Source organism: Ctenocephalides felis, unplaced genomic scaffold (assembly GCF_003426905.1).
Source record: "Ctenocephalides felis isolate EL2017-DRISC unplaced genomic scaffold, ASM342690v1 CF-g0.4_SCAFFOLD_01886, whole genome shotgun sequence".
In the NCBI taxonomy this organism is placed as follows: Eukaryota; Metazoa; Arthropoda; class Insecta; order Siphonaptera; family Pulicidae; genus Ctenocephalides; species Ctenocephalides felis.
In genome coordinates, this window is record NW_020538040.1 from 183473333 (window position 1) to 183483473 (window position 10141).

Below are 10141 nucleotides of genomic sequence, written 5' to 3' on the forward strand. Positions count from 1 at the left end.
TCATTATTTATTATTCTTTTTATTCGACTACTGGCTGCAATTTAACATTACAAGAATAAATTAATTTATATTTATTTGACGTAATTCTAATGTTCAAAGCTTTTAGTGAAGGTCCAGACATTTTCGAAAAAAAGTGAAAAAAACTAAAATTTCTGAATGCATTTGAATATTTTATGTAAGTGGATAAGTTTAACTTTATTGAAAATAAATATAAAATAATGTTTACAATAATTTATTATTTCCAAAATCAAAGCTCAAAAAATTATATTTGTAAAATGCTGAATATAGCCTAAAATTTGTAATCGCACGCATACATCAAATTATATGTTAGTTTTGATTATATTAGAGTTTTGATAGATAGTAACGTGAGATTCAAAAAAATTATCTAGGTATGAAAAACATGGTAGTTTGGCTAAAAAATAAAAAGGTACCCTTGAAATTGATACCATTTGACTTAATTCGCTTTTGAAGATTTTTTTGTTGAAAAAATTTATAACAATTTGACAATTCTAGTCCTGTCCACAAGAATATTCTAAAGATATATCACGGTACATTAGATTTTACAAATAATATCATATCTAAATATATTACCTATACATATATCTCTAGAAATTTGATACCACTCTGCTGAATTCTATCTCCTAGATTTTTCCATTGGAAAGATCTAAGAAATTTTCTGCAGGCAGGTGCATACAGCGAACAGTGCATTTCGTTTTTGTTCCTTTTTGGCTCAATATTAAATTTGAAAAATATAGTCTGTCTACATGTAAATTCGATAGATATCTTGTATCGTGACATGTAAACGGGAGACGTGACTTTCGAAATAGAATTGTGCAATGCTATTTGCATGTAAAGCGTGCGTAACTTGTCATACATCTATGATGTATTAAACTTTTTGATATATCATTTGAATATTTAAACCGATCTCATCGATTCATCTGTATGGAAGTATTTGGAAAATAAGAATTTCTAATATATTTTCTCACTGTAATACACACCAGTATTCTATGATGAACTGGAATAACAAATTCAGTATTGAAATAAACAGTTTGTCGCTTGATAATTAAATATGCTAGTTATTGATATATATATATATATATATATATATATATATATACATTCTTACCTTCAACATCTATTAAATCTATACTATATTTTTTATCTAGTTTTAGTAATCATTTTCTGATACGTATCTAAAGTAATTCAGCTCGTAAACTGTACTTTTCTCTTTCACATAAAACGTGATTCATAAATAAAACAAAGTAGTCAAAAATCTATTATGTTGCCACTTCGCAGCCATCGCAACAGTGCACACAAAAAGAAAGAAGAAGGGTTTATATTCGCATTCTGTTTATACTCGGTCTCTGGTAGGAGAGAAACAGATCTAAAGTCATTCCTTCCGAGTGGTATCAGGATTTATCATCATTCTGCTTAATGTTTTGCTATACTGTCAGAGGAATTTGTATGTTAAAAAAAAACAATTTTTTCGAATCTGTTATCAAAATCCATAGTCAATTAATAAATCTTCAACTTTTATTTTTGATTAATGAATTCCAATTGTATGCTCAGTTGTTTTCAACTTTACGGTGGAGACACCTTGTCGTAAAAAGCTCGAAAGCTCTATGTACCGAATTTAATAATGTGATCAACATGATTCAGATTTGACTGATATTATGAATGCTTCAACGTCAAAATAATTAATAATACTATCTAGACTCTCATTGCAACATTAAAAACTCAACACACTAATATCAGATTTTGTACTAATGACAACTATTACCTGCCATATTACGCAAACTAATATAAAATATTCCATGACTTATAAAAATAAATTAGAGATTGCACTTCCGCATTCACATTTTCTACATAAAAAATAAATATTTAATATAAACTCGTGGAACGCCGCGCTCTAATGTATGCAAAGTTTATTTTATCAACTCGGCACTCTCAGGTGGATCTTGCAGCTACTTGCAAAATTCCTATGACCATGTGAAAAAATATTTTTACAATAATGAATGAATTATAATTAGAACAAATTTGACAAAATGATAAATGTGGAAAAAAGCTACTTATTTTTTCGTTTATTCCATTAATAGTAATATGTCTACATGGTTATCAATGTATTTACTATTTTTGGCATTTGAGTAAAAATTTGTTACTATTTTATAAGATTTTTTTTAAACTTTAACTTGATTATTATTTTAATTATCAAAAAATTTCAGAAATATGTCCTAAGGCACAATGCTCCTTGTAGTTCTAGTTTTTGATTCCACATTTATGAGTGCGTTAATTCGTTTTGCATATGTAACTATATCCGTTCGCAAAATACACGATGTGCACTTTGCTGAACAACGCCGAGCAACTCCGACGTCCATTACAACAACACAGTGTATATAACACATACATTTACTTATGAATATTTCTCATAAAAATAACAAGGACAATATTCACATGATGAGGTTGTGCAAAAGTTTGCCGGTGGTTTAAATGTTGAAGCAAAAGCGCGAACCTGAGCGGTTGTTTCAAGCAGAGTAATGGAATTTTCGTGTTTGCTAGCTTTATGTTTTATATTTTATCACTTAAAGTTGCCGTATGTAGTGATGTAATTTCGTTGTGAATATCTTTAAGTATTGGAGCTGACATTAACTTAACGATATTACGCAGTGCGTAATAAAATTTTAATAGCTATTTTCATGTACTTATAATCCGATTTATTGATCTAAAAATGATCTAAAAAAGTAAAGGGAAAAGGGTAAACGACAGTCGGGGTATGCTAAAAAATAACACTATGATCTAAATGAAATTTAAAACATTCATATTTAGAATTCATTTTTCTTCCTATGCACGAATCTTTTACTCTCTACCTTATTGATCATAGAAGAAACTGCTCAAATCTTCATCAAGTTGATTGTTTTCGAATTAAGTAAGTCGAGCTTTCGAGCTTTTGCGGCAAGGCGTCTCCACCGTAAACGTGCAAATGCAGAAGTCCACTTGCTTATATATATTTTTTTCTCTCCAAGACGACTATGCACGTCAATCACATTTATCATATTAAGTTAAATTCATCCATTATGTGAAATATTTCCTTTATTGTATCCAATAATCTTGCCCTAATGTTTATTAATTTTGCAAGCAATTACAGAAATTATTCGTCCTACTTCCATTAAATGTATAATCCGATCGATTAATTCAAACTCAAGCATTCCTATTCGTCTTAAATTCCATCTGTAAGTAGAACGATCTAGACGTAAGATATTTCATTAGAAATTTTAGATGTTCATATATAACAATTCGCAAACAACACAACTGGCATGTATTCTGGCAGCTTACAACAGGAACGGAATGAATGACGGCATCATGCTGAACTCATAATTTTGCCATATATACGGAACATGCGATATAATATTATACGATGCCTCGTATCGTTATTCCCAGTGGCGCACTTTCATATTTGACGACTGGGGAAACAAGATTTGTTGCCTTATAAATTAACAAGGAAATACAGTCAAGCATACTTAGAAATTGTATAGAGTTGCTGAGATTGGAAGAAACAATTACACATCTCGCGTGTTTCATGTAAATACATAAAATAATTGAAGAGGAATTTGCAATAAAAAATATGCTTTATATGTGACTTAGGCTCCAGTGCGTTACATCAACAAAAATTTTATTATCCTGAAACTTTGTAATTACAAAGTCAAAAACAGTGCTACAATCACTTGGTTTTTTAAGTTGATCATCAAAATATTATTAAAATAAAAATGCCTTGATAAGAACTCGCGTTGATTGGTTTTTCGCGACAATCCGTCAAGCATCTTTTTAAATATTAGCAGACTGATGAGCTGCAACATTTTTTGTCCACAAAGTGATCAAACTCTTAGAATATGCTCAATTGACATATCAACCCGTGTCATTTGTGACATATGATATAGCTTTTGCAACTTACCTTAAGGCAAAATGCCACTTGCATCTAGTTTAATAACTAACTTGAAGCAAATGAGTATTTTTTTTTGGTCTCAGAGGTAAATGCGTCCCTGTTTTTGCTACAGTATCGTTCGGGCCCTGGAATGGGTTGTGGGTTGAGCAGGATTTATAAAGTTTATAATCACTGAGTCAGTAAACTGTGAAATACTAATTTGAGAGCTGAAACCCTCTGTGGCCTGTTAGCTTTTGCAGTGGTTCTCAAATACTCGATTCATTTACAATATATGAATATATATATATATATATATATATATATATATATATATATATATATATATATATATATAATTTATGATATATCGCACATGGAGCAGAGCTGTGAAATTTCTCTGCAGGCGGCTGTATAATATTACAGTTAAGTTAATTAGTCGCATGTATTTATAGTTCGCCAAGTTCGCTTTGGTAATTATAACACGGCGGTATTTATTCGAGAAGTTGTAAGCTCTAAGTAGCGTTTTAATCCAGAAGTTACAACTCAATGATATTGATTAATGCTTATATCCAACATATGTTTTAAGCCAGAAAGTAATTAAGTAATTTTTGCAAATAAAATAAATTGACTAATTTATTTTTTTATTCTTTTTGAACAGCGATGTGATCTTGTCAGTTGTGCTGTTGCAATAAAACTTGTCTTTAAAAAGTCGATTTTTAGAAGACAACTTGACGATTGACTTATCTATATTCTCATTCATACAGTATCTAATTTTGTTTGGAATCATAAAATTAGTAATTCGATTGTCTGGCAAAAGTCAGTAATTATTATATTTTGATCTTTTATGATCAGCTTCTCATGCTCCTTTACAATGATGAATTACTCCATGACAGGGTCTGTTCAGTTCAACATTGTAAAATGCAGCAAACATAAACAAACAACGGAACAACAACAACAACAAGTTCAAAATTTGACCGGAACTGTGTTGGTTTTGCAGCATAATAACCTCTGGATCTAAATCGCACATGTCACAGCCAATTCCAGTATACTAACTTTGCGATTGTATGCATCAATCATGCCCTGACAAAATTCAAAATAGCGTACATTTGTTATCGAAAATATATACAGAATTGGAAAAACGAACTGAAGTAGTTTTACATACGTCATTCACCGGGATAACAAATACATAGTTTTTACAATGCTTATTTATATTTTGTTTTGTTTATTTCATAGTTACAACTGTCTAAATATGACATCGAGTAATTGACGCAGAATATTACAAAAAATGTGGATCGGGCTCACTTCTTCTATTTTTTAACAGCTATAAAAACTCATACTTTGATTACATCTTAACGTAAGTATTTTCTCGAGGAGACTTAGAAGGTCAACCACTTTTCTTTTTCACGTGTGGACCATATACATTAGATATTCTTATCTATCTGTTGGTGTATATATGTGGCAGCTCTACCCACTTATGGTCATTTAAGCCACTACTACTTGACATCAGGCTGCCCAAAGCTAGTGTCGAAACAGGATCTTCTGAGCGATTCCAGAAACAGATAATCATTTTTATCGAACCGCAACACTCGAAATATTCCATTCCTATTACCCACAAAGTTTGAACAAATTCCAAGACAGCTTTTGGTTTTCAAGTTAGATTAGACACTTTACAACAATGTGTTCAAAAGCTGCTCGCATTCTGCGGAAACTGAAAATCGATGCTTGCATATCTAGTCAAGTTATTCACTTTGTTACATAGAGAATTGGTAGCCGATTGTAAGTGCAACTCGTCGAAGTTGCAACTATTGATGCTCTCGTTTGATTATTATTACCATTGAACTATAATAAAACCAGAACTAGATTTTGCTGAAACCCTGGAAAATGTGATAAAAATTGTATCGTCGAACCGCGTCCATATTCTTTGGAACTGAACCAGTTTATTATTCCTAAGTAAACTCTAACTAATCATATTAGAAATTATTTCAAACTTAGCCATAATAAGTACCTAATGTAAATTTATTTTATAATTTGGCTTCTGAAGTAAAATAACCCAAAAAATAAACATTAAAAAATTTGTAACAATCATCATGAAATTTTCTTGGTCAGAGGAAAAATTAATTTACGAAATCGAAATCTAAAAATTACTTTTAGAAATTTGGGTACTAAACAGAGAGTGAACTGCTTAATCCAATTTCAAATTTTAGGGTGGACCAATTGAAATATGTACGAGTTCATGGCGATGATAGTCAGAAATTAAATCAGTATGGATTATTTTTTTAAATTAAGTGTGACACAGATAAAACTTTTTATTTTAAGTCTAGTTTGTTCTCTACATTGTAATAATATTGCTCTGTATCAACCGCTTGTATTATGTTTCATTTATAGTTTAGATTTATAGAGCGTCCGTTTGCACTTATCTACACAGTAGTTGTCTGCTAATAAAATAGAGTGCTGTTTAAGTAAATCATTCAAGAGACGAAACAATATATAGTATGAAGTTCATTTATGGAGTGGTAGATTTTGCTACCACAAAATTGAGCATCCAACGTTGGATGCAATCTGGGCGAACAGTAGTCATAGCCTTTTTACTTACTATTGATCAAAATTACTATTAATTTATTTTTACTCACTATTTAATATTGATCAAATGTACTACTAATTGATGAAGTAATATAACTAGCAAAAGATAATACAAAAATTATTTTACATATACGTTTTTTCATTTGATAACTGAAGTTATGTAAGCTTAGTTCAACATTTCTGGTAAACTTCGATTCTAATAAATGATTTCATAAAAATCGTTTTTATAACTATGATAACTACACTTAACTCCATTACTCTCATGATGAATGAATTATTATAACGATGTTTCTAGCGATCTGTTTTATTTTAATTAAATTATCTGAGATATCAGGTTTTAGCAGCAAACCGCATCTTATACAGCCTTCATTATTTGGTAAACGAAATTTAACACCTAAACCAAGATACTGTGCAAGTATGCAAATGTAATGAGAGTATTTGATGCACTTACAACTTATAGTTCACAAACTTTCAACCTATCAATTTAAATAATTACATCGAAGTTAGTTTATAATTAAGAAAGTGCGCTTTAACTAAACACATCATATTGCAATATCGTTTGATATTGACATAATAATACTAGATCAAGTAAGATTTATATTTGGATTCTAATATCTAATTTTAGAAAAATGGTGAATTTCATATTTTTAATCGCAAAATATTAAATTTGATATTTTTATTAGTCCAGTTTAAGTACAGAATTACTAATTACATTACTACTTCAATTCGTTGAACAATATTTCACAAGTGTTTGAGTTTAGAAATAGTATGTAGTTCTGTTGACATGTGTTGAGATAGCGAACATGTTGTCTTTAGCACGACACTCTATCGACAAACTCTCATAACAACTTCCATGGAAGTTTTTCTCTGAACGATAATAGGAAATTATTGTGATGAAAGGATGGTGCATCGGATGTCCAAACTGTCTTGTACCAACATAGTAGTCTATTCGATTCTTATTTGTAAAGGAAATAGATTTTGTGGATTCTGGATTTTCTTATAATAATAACTAATAATCAATAATTAATGCATCTGTGTTATCATTACAAGTATTGATTCAAATCAATATAGCAAATAATTCTATTACCATATTGCATATTGAAAATGGTCGTCGATACAGTCGAGTATATAGATATTCAATGCTTCCGTTGCTGAACTTTAGGACGTTCATATACATCGGAAGTAAACCAGGGATTTCTGAACAACAGCACAGGAAATCGTCTTTAGAATTGACGTTAGAATTTGGTAGCGTTCAAGCGGGATCCTATAGCATTTGCTTATGAATGAAATTTTCCTACTTCAAATACACACAACGTACAACTGTATTAAATGTCAATACACATACTTTAATATTAGAACACAACTAACGAATAACATTAATTAAAACTAGTTACCAAAGCTCGATCTTTCTAATAGTGAAATCGAGCGGTTAGAATCCATTCCAGGTACATCAAATCGACGTCGTGGTAATAAGTGTGTATTATTACAGTAGCATAAAAATGACAATAGCCTTCCGTGGCTTAATACGTCCGACGTTCTTCGTTCGTGTCCCATAAGCCAAGTTTAATTGGACATTGTAGCCGAGCGGGCGCATGTGATATCGCGCCGTGCGAACATTTACCGCCGGCATACCGTTCGGACCGAGCGGCAATATTGCGAGCCGTGTTGACAATGCGCCGAACGCACATGCCCCGAATACGAATACGAATGGACAAGGCATGAAAAAATATCGGAATTTATACAGAAAAAGCAAAGAGGAATTAAAAGACATGTTTTTAATAAAGTTGCATTTTATATAAAAATGTATTTCTTTGAACAGGCGCACATATCGGTTTTGTTTTCTCATATATTATATTGAAAGACGACGTTTTATAAATATGGTATGTTTTATTTTTGAAAACAACGTAACATGAGAATTGTTTTAGTGGGAGTAAATATGATCCGCATTACCATTTTATTACCATTGTTTTATACTATTTTAGGCATTTTTCGTCCGAAACTTCTGCTTCCACGCTTCCTAGTTTTGTGCTCCGTATTTCAGTTTCCTGTATTTTTTCTTTTATTGTATGACATCAATCATCTGCATGGTTTTTCCTAGGGTTTATACAAAAACCGACATTGCAGAAAACCGGTTTTCGAATTTTAATTTTACTAAAAAAACGGTTTTAACCGGTTTTAACCGGTTTTAACCGGTTTTAACCGGTTTTCAAATTTTATATAGAAAATAAATTTTCGCTCGAATATTGTGTAATTTATCCGCAAATTTAGTGTAATTTAGAATAGTATTTGACTGAATTTATTTATTGTTCAATTTTATAGATAGTAAACAACATTATTAAAATTTCAATTAGTAGAACTAACAAATAATAGTTTATCTTGATTAAATAACTTTGAAAATAATTATTCGTTATTCGTTATTTATGATAGTGAAAAGAAGGTTTTTGAATAAATAAAAATGATACATTAATAAATAACAAAAATTCATTAAATTAAAAAAAAATTAAAAAAAATTAGATACATGTTGATACATACCGAGCAATTTAAATGTTCAATAAAGCAATTTTTTGTTCAATAAAATATGATTTAAAAAAAAAAACTGAGAACGTTTATCGAATTGCTACTTAGACGTGTCTCTTGTTCACTCACAAAAATTCCTGAAATAGAAAATACTCTCGGACTTGCGACCAAATTATGCTTAATTGTTTTTAAAGCCTGATATAATTATTCTAAGTTTTTTGTTATTTAATTTGTGGCTTCTAGGGTTTAAAACCCTTTTTTTTTAAGTTTGAGTAGAGGAAGTTACTTTTTCAAGAAGTACTCACACTGATTTAAATTAATATATACACTGGTATAAAAATCTAAATTAATATATACAAAACCTTTCTGGGAACCATTGCAGACTGATAAGATATTAAATGCTATCGAACCGATATGATTTCAAGAATCAAAACGCTTTCATCTATCTTTTATATTTGGCTATATTTGTCATTTTCCATTTATACAGTGAAAACCGACTTTTTTCACTAAAAAACCGGTTTTCGAGTTTCGTAATTTTTGCCAAAAAAACGGTTTTTAAAACCGGTTTTTGAAAACCGACAAACCCTAGTTTTTCCCAATCCTTTTAGCCCTATTTTTTACTATCGCCGGCATCGTGTTGCAGGCAATCTTTTTGCAGAATGGGTCCGATCCAGTTTCCTTTTCTTTTCAGCATTGTGCTCAGTAGTTTTTTTTCCCTTACTCTTCTCTGCACATCTTCATTGGTTGTCTCAAGTTTGGTATAGCAAAATCTTGTTGTAGTTTTAGATTTTCTGCGTACAAGCCAATACGATTGTTTGATTGCACTTTCGTCTATTCAATCGTTTGTTAAAAAAAAAAAATCGTTTGTTTAATATGTAATTCCAGGGGTTGACACTAAGGCTAGGAATCTCGATGTCATAAAAATTACATTACAATACATTAAACAATTAAATCTAACAAATTACAATCGATGTGCTGCGTCTATTTACTTATCTCAGCAATAGTTACTGTTGCAAATCGTTAAGACAATTGTTTTGAGTTCGTCATGTCAAGAATTCACTATTCACGTATCTCGAGAGCTTTCGTTGCACAACTCGGATTGAATCCGTCGATAAGTCATTACTGCAG